The sequence below is a fragment of the Lactuca virosa genome, chromosome 8 (assembly GCF_052849685.1).
Source record: "Lactuca virosa cultivar CGN04683 chromosome 8, Lactuca_virosa_CGN04683_v6, whole genome shotgun sequence".
Lineage (NCBI taxonomy): Eukaryota > Viridiplantae > Streptophyta > Magnoliopsida > Asterales > Asteraceae > Lactuca > Lactuca virosa.
Window position 1 is genome coordinate 284,304,687 of NC_136433.1, and position 12,664 is coordinate 284,317,350.

The window sequence follows — 12,664 nt, forward strand, 5'->3', positions numbered from 1 at the left end:
GTTTGATCTCGGAGTTGAGTGGTGTGAAGAGCAAGTTCGGCCATTATCTTATTTTCAACAACCAGTTCGTTATGGAGCTGGGTAAGCCGTGAAGACATAAAAGTGTGAAACGCTGTGTTATCATCTGAGATACCTGTACGAAGCTGCCCCAGTTTCTCCCGTTCAGTGAGAAGCGAAGTGCTTAGTTTTCTAATCACATCATTCGCTTTAGAAGAATTCGATTCAGCTGCAGTGTGGAGCTCTGTCATAAAAGTCTTGGTTTCTGAGATTAGTTTATCGACTTTTATAGTCGTTTGTTGACACGAAAGAGTGGAGTCCTCAACTGCCCGGTTTGCTTTTGCTAGATTGGCTGCATGCACTTTTACAAGAGTATCAAGCATACTCTTAACCGTTGCTTCAGAATATGCTTGGCTTGAGGAAGCAGTAGAGGAGGCAATAAGAGAATCCAGTTTGGTGTTTAGATCTTTGAGATGCCTCTGGGTGAGAGGGGCATCATCATCACTATCTCCTTGGACAGAGAATGGACTATAATGAAACGTGTTGAAATCGAGTCCATCAACACCGACAGGTGTGTCAGAATCATCCTGATGGTGAGGAGAAATGGGAGATGTGGTAGAATTAGTTGCAAAACCTGAAGTATTTGCACCCACATCAGATGCGTTGACATTAACATGAGGTTCGCTTGTAGTGGTAGTCGTAGTGGTTTCAGTGAAAATAGGTGATTATAGAGGAATATAAGTAGGAGGTTGAGTGGTAACAGGAGGTGGTCAAGGGGCAATTGCGATAGGAATAGAGATGGAAGTAGGGGATGGTGGAATAAAGAAATTTACCTCTTGGTCATTCCGGTTGACATCATCCTCAGATTCGCCTCGATTTGCATCATCAGATTCGCTTTCTGTCGATGAAGATAAGGAAGGGATGTGAGCTTTACGAACTGGCTTCTTGACTCGCTTTCATTTTAGAGAAGAGGGAGCTGGCTTGGAAGAATCACCTTTTGTCTTTCGCTTTTTAGGAACTGAGGGATGGTAGATGGACCCTCTTTTGGTTGCTTCGGTTTTCCCCCTTTCTTGACCTTATCAGCTTCATCAAGAGTAAGCTGCATCTCAGGAGTGATGACTCAGGGTCCTGAACTTTGAAGCTTCTTGTATTCCGTAATGATTTTGCTTGCCCTAGACACACACGTATACATGGATTCAGGAATTGAACCCACGAAAGAGAACTTGGAGGTGTCAGCAATGATTATCTTGGTAGTGTGAAATGTTGCAATCGATGACATCAGAGAATCTGCCATGACTTGAATGTTGAGCTTCGCGATTGCGCGCTGTACCACGATGGTCCAAAATCGACCACATGAAATCTCACTATGTCGAGTAGTGGAGTTTGTGCTTTTCACCAGTTGAGCCCATAAAACAAAACGATAGTCTAGGTTGATCCCATGGTAGAGGCCATAGAGGATCGTCATGAAGGACTTGCTTGCACAATCCAAACCAGTTACCCATTCAGAAATTGCCTTGAAGAGAAGAGTAAATATGCCATTCCACTGGAAAGGAAGGTTAGATTTCTTGAACTTGGTGATAGAGGTGATGAGATCTATGTACCCCCATCTGATAGAACATGTCGAAGATTTGAGCAGTGGAGATCGAATCTGGTTTTACCATTGAATCATCATAGGGAAGCCCTAGAAGAGAGCAAAACCTAGCCTTCATGATGTAAGTCTTCTTGTCAAGTACCTCAAAGGTAATCTGTTCCTCCTCCTTGACATAGGATGCTGAAGACTAAGATTTTGACAGTAGCGAAATCAGAACACATTCGAACTTGGTGAGGGCAATGACCAAAGGCGAGTACTTCAGACATTCGACAATCGGCAACATGAATGCATCGTATTTGAATGGAGCCAAATCAAGAATCAAGTTTTGATTCTGTTTGATAGTAAGGAGAGATGACTGAGTAGACTGTTCTTGAACTGAGGAAGAGTCAGCCATTTTTGCAGGTCGGAGAAGAAGATGAACAGTTGTGAGAAAAAATCGGCTTTTAGGGTTCGTAAAATCTTTGAGAGCGGTAAAGATTGAATCGTTGATTGAAAGCCCCTTTTATAGTGAAAGAGAAAAACCAAGCGACGATTGCATGGCAATCCCTGATTTGACGCCCGGAAAAGTGGGATATGACAACTGTAGCGGCTGACAGGCTGTCAGGTGACATCAGGCGGCGTGAGAATGGGAACCATTTTAACTTCCATGTGCCTTTATTTTGAAAAATTTATCTTCAATTTCCGCATCAACAACTATTATCCCCGATATTGCAAATTCCTTGAGTTCTTTTAGATATATAATCACCTTTCGCTTTTGGGAAACAAACTTCACAAGTACATATAAAAGCGAATCTGCGAAACTGAAAAATGCCAGAAGTGTCACGAACTATACTTTTGGAAAATCATAAAGATCTTCGTGCAAGAGTGTGCCAAAGGAAAAGAAATAAAGCAAATTATAGTTGTGGGATGTAAGTGATGTCATGAAAGACACGAAACTGTGGATCCCCGACACAAATCTCTTCCTTCTAAGTGAAGAGAGACTAAGAAGTGTCTGTGTGGTTTCCTGTTGAAGTACGATCATTTGTTTGTTAAGAAACAATGAAAGGCATCTTTTAAAGTTAGGCTAGAAAAGGTAGTTGCATCTTCAAACCAAACTACGAAACTTAACATAAGAACGAAAGTTGGATGAAGTACTTGTGTGGCCGGTGTAGCCATAACCACAAGTAGGTTTGATATTATTTCAGTGACTGGGTGATTTTAGAAATCTTAAAAAAAAAATTAAAACTGAATCTTATGGGTAGAAAAGTCTCGATTTTAGAACAATTCATAAAGATAACGCAAAAAGGAAAAGAGATTTCGTGGTAGAATCCACAAAGGTGGAGTTACACCATTTCCATGGTGAAAGCTAGAACTTTTAATTGTTAACCGTCAATTCATTTATGTGTGTTGAATGTTGGGTTTCACTCAGTTCGTGGTGAACGAAGCTAAGATCACTAACGCAGATGTTTCGTAACCATAAACCTCAGTGGTATAGCTGAGAGTCTCAAGGGTTACATTTATGAGTATGAAGGCAAATGGAGAAAAGTGAAGGTGACTCCAGAGAAGTAAATGTACCTCTGCTATGCGAATGTGACCAAGAAGATAACTCTTAACTCAAGATGAGAAGAGTAAGGTAGCTCGTAACTAATGTGAATTTAACAGCCTGGTTTGGAAGAAACGATTGGTAGATTCGCTTCATTAGGGCTTCACATAGAATCTATTGAGGCTTCGGACAACATGCAGCAGCATGCTTCTAGGGACACTTAGCTAGTACAAAGATATAGAAATTATACCTTCCACATCATTCGTTTTTGCAATCTAACCTGTAATGTTACTCAAAGAAACAAAAAGAATAACAAAAGAAAATATTTTTGTATTTTGATAATTTCTGGAAAAGAAAGAAACAAAACAAAAATAAAATATTTTTGGATTATAATTTTGAAAGAGAAAAACATAAACAAATTAAATATGTATGTATTTTTGAAAGCTTTAGTGAAAGATAAAACGAAACAAGAAAGCCTAATATACAAAATATATAAAAAGATCAGATCACGAGCGTTCGCTTAAAAAAAAATTTAGGCGCGAGATAGGGCGAACGTTCGTCTCAATTCGTGTACCGAAAAAAATCGGAAACGAAATAGAGTGAGCGTTCGTTCTGTTTCGCTTGCCAAAAAATAAAATAAAAGCGAAAGCGAACAGGTAACCCAAAAGTGAAAGGACTACTTCGAAAGCGAACATGGTTTTGGAACTGACTCAGCTTCCATCATTCCTAGGCCTTGGAGTATTCTATTAAAGGATGCTTCCGGCAAGGCTTTCGTGAATATGTCAGCCAATTGGTCTGCGGATCGAACGAAATGAATCTCAACGTTGCTGTCTTCTACATGATCCTTGATGAAATGATACCTCAGTGCTATGTGTTTCGTTTTTGAGTGCTGCAGTGGGTTGTGATAGATGCGAATTGCGCTTTCAGAATCACAATAAAGTGGGATTCGCTTCATGTTCAGGCCATAGTCTTGTATTTGACTCTGAATCCATATGACCTGAGAAGTACAAGATGCAGCAGAAATGTACTCAGCTTCGGTTGGTGACAACGAGACATATGTTTGCTTTTTGGACTACCAGCTGACAAGTTTGCAATCGAGAAATTGGCATCCTCTAGTTGTGCTTTTTCTATCTAACCCGCATCCTCCAAGATCAGCATCTGAAAACGCTTGTACGAAGAAACCTGAGTACGCAGGATACCATATACCGAGTGAAGTGGTTCGTTTCAGATATCTAAAGATATTCTTAACTGCCACCATATGAGGTTCGCGTGGATTAGCTTGAAACCTAGCACATATGGTGTTAGTTTCGTTCCGAATGCCATTTTTTCACATATGGTGCTAGTTTCGTTCCGAATGCCATTGGAACCTTCACTTTGGAGTCTCCCATCATGCCGAACTTAGACAGTAAGGTCTTCGTGTATGCTTCTTGATTTATGAAAATGCCTTCTGGTCCTTGTCTTATATTCAAGCCAAGGAAAAAGTTAATCGGACCCATAGAGCTCATCTCAAATTTAGGTTCCACCAAATTTCTGAATTCAACTGTTAAGCTAGGATTCATAGAGCCAAAGATGATGTCATCAACATAAATTTGGACGATCATTAAGTGGTCACCCTCTTTCTTGCGAAATAAGGTTGGTTCAACCGAACCTTGTTTAAATTTGGACATTTTGAGGAAGCGAGTGAGAGTTTCATACCAGGCTCTTGGAGCTTGCTTCAGACCATAGACTACCTTGTCCAATATATAGCAGTGATCGGGATACTTCTCATTCATAAAACCCGGTCATTTTTCCACGTATACAATATCTTCTAATTATCCATTTAAGAAAGCACACTTAACATCCATTTGAAAATTTCGAAGTTCTTGTGGGCTGCATATCCCAAGAAGATGAGAACAGATTCCAACCTTGCAACAGGAGCGAAGGTTTCTTAGTAGTCGATGCCTTCTTCCTGACAGTATCCCTTAACCACGAGTCTCGCTTTGTTCCTTATATTATTGCCTTCTTTGTCCATTTTGTTGCGAAACACCAATTTCAGACCAACCACAGATGCATCATGTGGAGTGGGAATCAACCTCCAAACCTTATTTATTTCGAACTCATTGAGCTCATCTTGCATTTCCTGTACCCAATCAGAGTGATCGAGAGCAGAATTGACAAATTTAGGTTCTATCTTGGAGTCAAATGAATTAAACATGCAGTATTCCACTTAAGAGAATAAAGCAGTCTGGTTCGCTTTTAGTTGAGATCTTGTAAGAACTCCTGCAGATGATTCACCAATCACTTGTGTTTTTGGATGATCCTTGGTCCATTTCGTTAATGGAGGGTAATTTCGATCATAAGATGGATCCAGTTCAGCATTCACGTCTTCGAATTATGATTGAACGTCTGTATCATCATTCACATCAGTATTCTCCCCCTCGAATGATGAGACATATTCAAATATTGGAATCGCTTCTTCCCTCTCGACTAGACTTTCGTGTGTTACACCTGGACGTGAATCCTCCCCTTGGAGAGGTGAGGTAGATGGTAATGATGAACCCTCCCCTGGAATGGATCATTCGATTTATGTGGAGTAAATAGCTCCTCCTGAGGACTTGCAATGGAGTTAGAATTCTCCCCCTCGAGTGTAGTGCTCGTGTTTTGAGGCTTATTCGCTGTTGATGGCTGATTGTGCATGTCTTTCGCAACATCATCAATTATGTTCTCCAATTCGTGTACCTTATTATCAGCTGCCTTTGCTTCAGATGTGATGGCCTTCTCAGGTTCGTCAAATAGAAGCATGAATTCTTCCTAAAGGTTGGCCGATGGAATGGTCACTTGGTTCGATTGAGGAAAGATCTCTTTATCTTGACTATCATTCGCTTGTGTCTTCTTTAAGTAATTGTCATCGAACGTGACATAATAGGTTTCTTCAATCTTTTTGGATCGTTTGTTTAGAACCCTATATGCTTTCGACGTTAGCGAATATCCCAGAAAAATGCCTTCATCAGCCTTCACATCAAACTTATTCCATTGTTCCTTTGAATTGAAAATGAAACACGTGGAACCGAAAACATGGAAGAACTTGACGTTAGGTTTTCGTTTATTGATAATTTCATAGGGAGTGACATTGAATCTTTTATTAAGAAGCGATCTGTTTTGTGTAAAGCAAGCGGTGGCAACAACATCAGCCCAGAAGTAAAGAGGCAGTGATGCGAATGAAAGCATGGTCCTGGCTGCTTCACACAACGAACGGTTTCGTCTTTCAACGATCCCGTTTTGCTGTGAAGTGTAGGGAGCAGAAAAATTGTGAGATACTCCCTTATCATTGAGAAATGCATCGAACACTTGGTTCTTAAATTCCAGACCATTGTCGCTTCGAACATTGCGAACCACCTTTCGCAGTTGTAACTCAATCTGCTTGATAAAGTCTTGGAGCTTAGGAGTTGCTTCAGATTTCTGCTTAAGAAAGAACACCCGAGTGAAACGAGAAAAATCATCTACAATAACGAGAATATATTTGTTACCGTCGATACTTTCGATTGCAGATGGGCCACAAAGATCAATATGAAGCAGTTCGAGTGGGTCAAGAACCTTAGTGTTCACTTTAGTTGGATGACTTTTCCTGCTTTGCTTCCCCATTTCGAAGGCGGCGCAGAGATGATCCTTATCATATTTCAAGAGAGGAAGTCCTCGCACATGATCACCAAGAACTAGCTTGTTGATATCTTTGAAGTTGAGGTGCGAAAGTCTCCTATGCCACAACCAACTATCGTCTAAAGCAGCTTTAGTGAGTAGATAAATAGAAGGTTTCCCTAGTATCAGATTGATATTCAATGGACACATCTTGCCTTTGAGTTTTGATTTAAGCAGCACTGTTTTTTACTTCTTTTCGATAATTTCAGATCCTTCTTCGTCAAACGAGACCTTTAACCCAGTACCAACTACCAACTGCAAAACACTTATTAAGTTGTGTTACAGTCCTTCAACATATGCAACTTTGTGAATTGAGAAATCGCCATTCGTTATCATGCCATATCCTTTTGATTTCCCAAATGCATTGTTACTAAACTTCACGAGACCACCATTCTTTAGTTCCTTGTATTCTCTCAACTCCTCTCTTCTTCCTGCCATGTGACGCTAACATCCACTGTCGATATACCATTCAGTGTCAAACTGTTTGTCACGTATAATCTGCAAAAATTAAGCAGATTTAGGAACCCAAAGGTGTTTGGGTCCTTGTGTGCCTTTTACAACAACTAGATAAGCAATAGAGAGATCAACCATAAAAGTTCGTTTTATTAAGGTTGTTTGGTCTTTCTTCTTTATTGTAAAAACCTTGATACAATTATCTTTCTGGTTCTCTTCTTTTAAGTTAGTTTGTTTTTGTTTTTGTTTGTTTGTAATTTGATTTTTAACAAACTTTCGCTCTTCCTCCTTAGATCTAAAAGGAGTGTGGGACTCTGAAACAATCTTCGCCTTCCCTTTATCGTGTCGCGAGGTGGTGGAAGACTGCGAAACTCCAGATTTGGAAATGAAGGTGGTTTTGGGATATGACTTATGATTTGAAGGATAGACGGATTTGGAGACAGAGGATCTACGATGAATTGTGTGTCTCGGATCCTAAGGACTATGAGACTTACAAAATGAAAAGCCTTCTGGATTCGCGTTTGAAGAGAATTAGCATTGGATCCAACGTTCGTTTGAGGATTGAAACGCTTTTCATGGTGAACATAGTTTGGATTTCTTGACTTCCAAAACTGCTTTTGTTCCTGCAGGTTTTTGTTGTATCTTTCGTTTCGTTGACGTTTTTGTGATGCGAACCGTTCAGCAAATTTGTGAACATTCGCTTTTGCCCTTGTTTTTTGCACATGAGTGTTTTCTTGAATTGAGGAGTTATCAGTGAGATTATCCTTGGTTCCACTTGAACTTCCCTTTTTATAGGTGGTATTAACCTTGTTTGAAGGTTCAGCTACATACCTCCCTTTAGCTCTCCAAGGGTCTTTTCAGATAGACCTACTTTTTCGTCTGCATTGTCGATCAGGGTGGACCAGAAGTGCTCATTACACCCATCAACATTATCAGTTTCGACTAAGGATGTTAGTTCAATAGTTTGACATTTAGTTTCTCCATTAACTACAAAGACTTGGTTAGGTGTCGTTTGGACCTTTGGAAAGACAGTCGCAACTTCCTTTAGAACCTTTGGATCATTTTGACAAAGATGTGCGAAATCAACCGAATTTTCTGAAATGAGAGCTTTCGCTTTTTCAGGTTCGTTTTTAAGGAACTGCGAGCAGTCAACCTCATCTTCTACAAATATTTCACTTATTTCACTGTCCTCATCGAATTCAGAAACATTTTCAATATTTTATCTATTGTCTGAACTCAATTTCGAACTCAATGAATCAAATTTCTGTACAGTTTCGGTTTTGATCTTTAACCTGTCATTTTCATCGAGTAACTGTCTCAGCATGTCCTTGTGGTCTTTGGACTGAATGTATGAGTTAATTTTGTCAAGTCCAATCTTATAAGCCTCTGAGGTTTCGTCCGATGAGACGATGGATTCACATTGATAACAATCAGCATCAATTTCATCTTCCTTTAATTCCAAAAATGGCAAGATCATTTTATGAATTTTCTTACCAATTTCACAATCCAAATGCAATTGAGTGATATTAAAATAAAGCCTCTTATCAATTAAACAAAAAATGTTACGTTGTTTTAAAAGCTTTAAATTGTCTCACTGTAAATAAATAGACTCGTCCCTAGACCTAGAAAGCTCAGACTCTATCTTCTCTATCCACATCCTTCGTTCCTCACTCTTGGACGACACCCTGCCGATTTGATCGGTTATGTTAGCATTTGATAGGCGACTTTGTTTCAAAATTTCACTTACTTGAAAAGGTGAATTTTAAACCGTTTAAATCAGTTTCATAATTAGATGCAGGAACATTAAGAGATTCAAGAATGGAATGTACCTTATTAATCAGCTGATCACATTCGCTGATTTGTGCAAGAATTGGCTTTGCAGTGAAGCAGTTGTCATCCTTTCTTCCATTCGCTTCTCCTTGTCCTCCATCTGTTACATACCCTCGCATTTGTGATATGTCATTTGTCACCAAAAAACACTTTCCGCCCACATGTGAATCCCCTTCATTTGCCACAAAGCTCTTTCCGTGAGTAGGCCTTCTAACCTCTTCATCCTCTGAATCAGTAGATCATACCTCCACTCCACCGAACTCATCATCATCATTATTAGCCTGCACAATCAAAGAAGTCATCGATTTATCAGCCTTCTTTTTCTAATTGATTTCCTCAAGCTTGCGAAGATAATAAGCCTCATCATCTTCTCCCTCTTTCTTCTCATTCAATCGCCTCAGCATGCACTCTTTATCCAAATGATTCCTGCCATGACAATAGTTGCAGTCATAGCCTGAATCACCTACAAGTTGTTTCTCTTTCTTTTCTTCTTCCTTCTAGAAGCTATTCAGTTTATCATCCTTCGCTTTTTCTGAACTGTAGCTTCCCTGCCAGTTTCGGTTTTTGGAGGGAAACTTCTTCTTTGCGAATCTCCTGGGATTCGACACCATCAAAGCGAACTCTTCATTTGTGAGCTCAGTGTCAGAAAGATTCGTCTTATCTTCATCCTTAGCAATTTGCTTCCCCTTTGCAACCAGTGCCAACGTACCCATGCTAGACACAACTATCGCTTATTTTGTCACCCCGCTTTCGTGTGACTTCAGAATACCTACCAGCTTTGCTAAGGTGTAATTGCGGAACTGCTCATGATCTTTCACCGTTGATACCACGGCCATCCATTCAGACCTTAACCCATTCATGAATGTTACATTCTGCTCGATGATTTCACATCCAATGCCATGTTTCGTCATCCTGCTCAAAAGATGATTGTAGCGATTGAACGTTTGACTAAGATTTTCTTCAGACTTTTGCGCAAAAGCACCAAATTCAGAAAGCAATAGCGTTTGAGTAGAATGATCCAGATCTGCATCTGTTGAGTAAAGCTCTTTAAGCATGTCCCATATGGCTTTGGCTGTGTCACAAGAACTAACAAGACGAAAGGTATCAGCCTGCAATGCGAATCTGATGATTTTCATTGCTTTGATGTTGCTTTGCAATTTTTCTCTCTCATCCTGAGGAACTTACCTGACATCAAGAAGAAGTCGATTGAGATTAGTTTGAGTTTTAATCACCCTTCTTGTTCCATAGTGAACAAAAGCTCCATTAGTGATAGCTTGCCAGATCAAATAACCATTATCTTCTAACCCTAGAACATAATCTTAAAAGTGAAGTGCCCAGACTTCATATTCGTTGGGAAAGAGAATGAGAATCCTTGTTGTTGACCTAATACTGCTGATGGAATTAATCTGAGAATCGTCGTGCGATATTTTGATAAGATCTTTGTAACCTGTTTAAGAATCAGACGTGTAAAATTTTTAGGTAATATTGGGATCACAGCGTCAAGAACAAAAAGATGACGACTAAACAGGATCCAATATTAACAGAAACCCTAATAGCTTCTTTTAACAGAAGAGATGCGTATATATTACACAGTCTCCTGCTCTGATACCAATTGTTAGGATAAAATCCTTAAATATCAATAAGATTCAAAAACAGAAAGCAAAGAAGAACATGACAATGAATCAAAGTATGCTTAATGATTCACGCTTCACAGCCTCAGAAGAGCTCGACAAAGAACTTCTATTGTAGAGGCGTGATTAGGGTTTCCAAACGATTTCCAAAGATAAAAGCATTAACCTCCTACGGTGCACGCATGCACTATAAATACATAAACCCTAATAAATAAGACGGCTGGACAAGCCTAAAATCGTGTACATAATGGACTAAATACAATAAACCCAATGACGCAACATCTAATACCTAACAGAGACAGTAAATAATATTTTCAGCAAAATGACAACATTCACATCATTATTTCATAATTCTTAAACAAAATAACGATTTTCAGCACATTCAACAACAATTTTCAGCACATTCAACAACAATTTCAGCAAAAAAAGCTTGATCCCAGCACATTCTAACAAAAATTTTCAGCAAAAAAAGAGTATTTTCAGCAAGAATCATAACCATTTTAGCAAAAAAAAAAAAACAATCAAACAACAATTTTAGCAACTAACGATTTCAACAACATTTAACAAGAATTTGAAGTAAGAAAATCTATTTTCTTCAATATTTTCGGATTTCCAATATCAAAAAACAAGAATTTCAGTGCATTAGAGAGTTTTGCAGCAAAGATTAATCCTCAATTTCATGTTGGAAGTAAAAAAAACGATTAGAAAAGGTAAAAACCTGTTCGTGGTCGTCTGGACACCTGCGATCGGAGAGGAGGGCGGTGATGTCCGGTGCTGATCGGAGGTCATGGTCGACGAGCGGTGCTGGAGTGAAGATGGAGCGAGGGTTCTGTCGACGGTGGGAAGTTTGGACGAATGGAGGCGGAAAAGAAAAGAAAAGCATTTTTTTAGGTTAAAGGCACTTCGCAGACTTTAGAAGAGGCTTGCCCATGTCTGTGTGGTGAAGACCTCGCACATACGTTTTTATGTCTGAACACTTCAGAAAAACAAACGCACTGCAAACCTTTATGTTTGCGTGTGGTCTGCGCCGCACAGACAGAAGAGATCACGCAGAACTGCAGAGAAAAAACAAACACCCTCTGAGTTTGTGACCATGGATAAACCATAGGGACCATTATGTAATTTTGTCTATATTTTATGTTTATGAGTTTGTAGCTTTTCCACCCTCACTTTTTAAAACGTCACTTTGACTGCTTCACTTTAAACTTTGTAAAATGTTACATTCACTCCTCTATTTTCTAAATTTCCGTATTGTATTATATATAATTTGATTTTCCTGAAAACTTTTGTTCGTTAACCTAGAAAACTAATTTTTTATGCATTTATTTTTATATACATGTCGGTATAAATTCAAGGTTGTAACGTTTCGATGTGAATGTAGAAATTTCTTTCGTTAAATTTTTTTAAATTAATTGCTTTTTTTGCACGTGTCAGTTTAAATTTAAGTTTGCCTATGTTTCGACGTAGTTTGTTTTTGCATGCTTAATCTTATGTGCGTTTCCTACGTATGAGTCGGGTTATATATAATGTCACACCCCCGAACCAGACGGCGGAAACGTCCGAGGGCTCGCGTGACTTAAATTGAAATATCATCACAATGAATATATATGAAACGTAACACATGCATCGCCAACCATTACATAGTACAACTGGCATTGTTTACATCAAGTACAAGGTTTATATTACATGATTTCAAAATATAAAGTGTTTGGTGATAAGCAACTACAAAAGAACTTTCAACACACTGGATGCCTCCTTGTCTAACGATTACCTGAGAATACAAGTTATTTTGAAAACGGTCAACATACATAATGTTGGTGAGTTCATAAGGTGTTTGATGTAAAGTAGTTTATGTCATTGGTAAAACCCAGAAAATCCGATATTTTATGTATTAAAACTTTTTCTTGAAAATGTTGTGATGATCCTGTAAGTATATTCGTGAATGATTTCAAAACGTGAATAAAT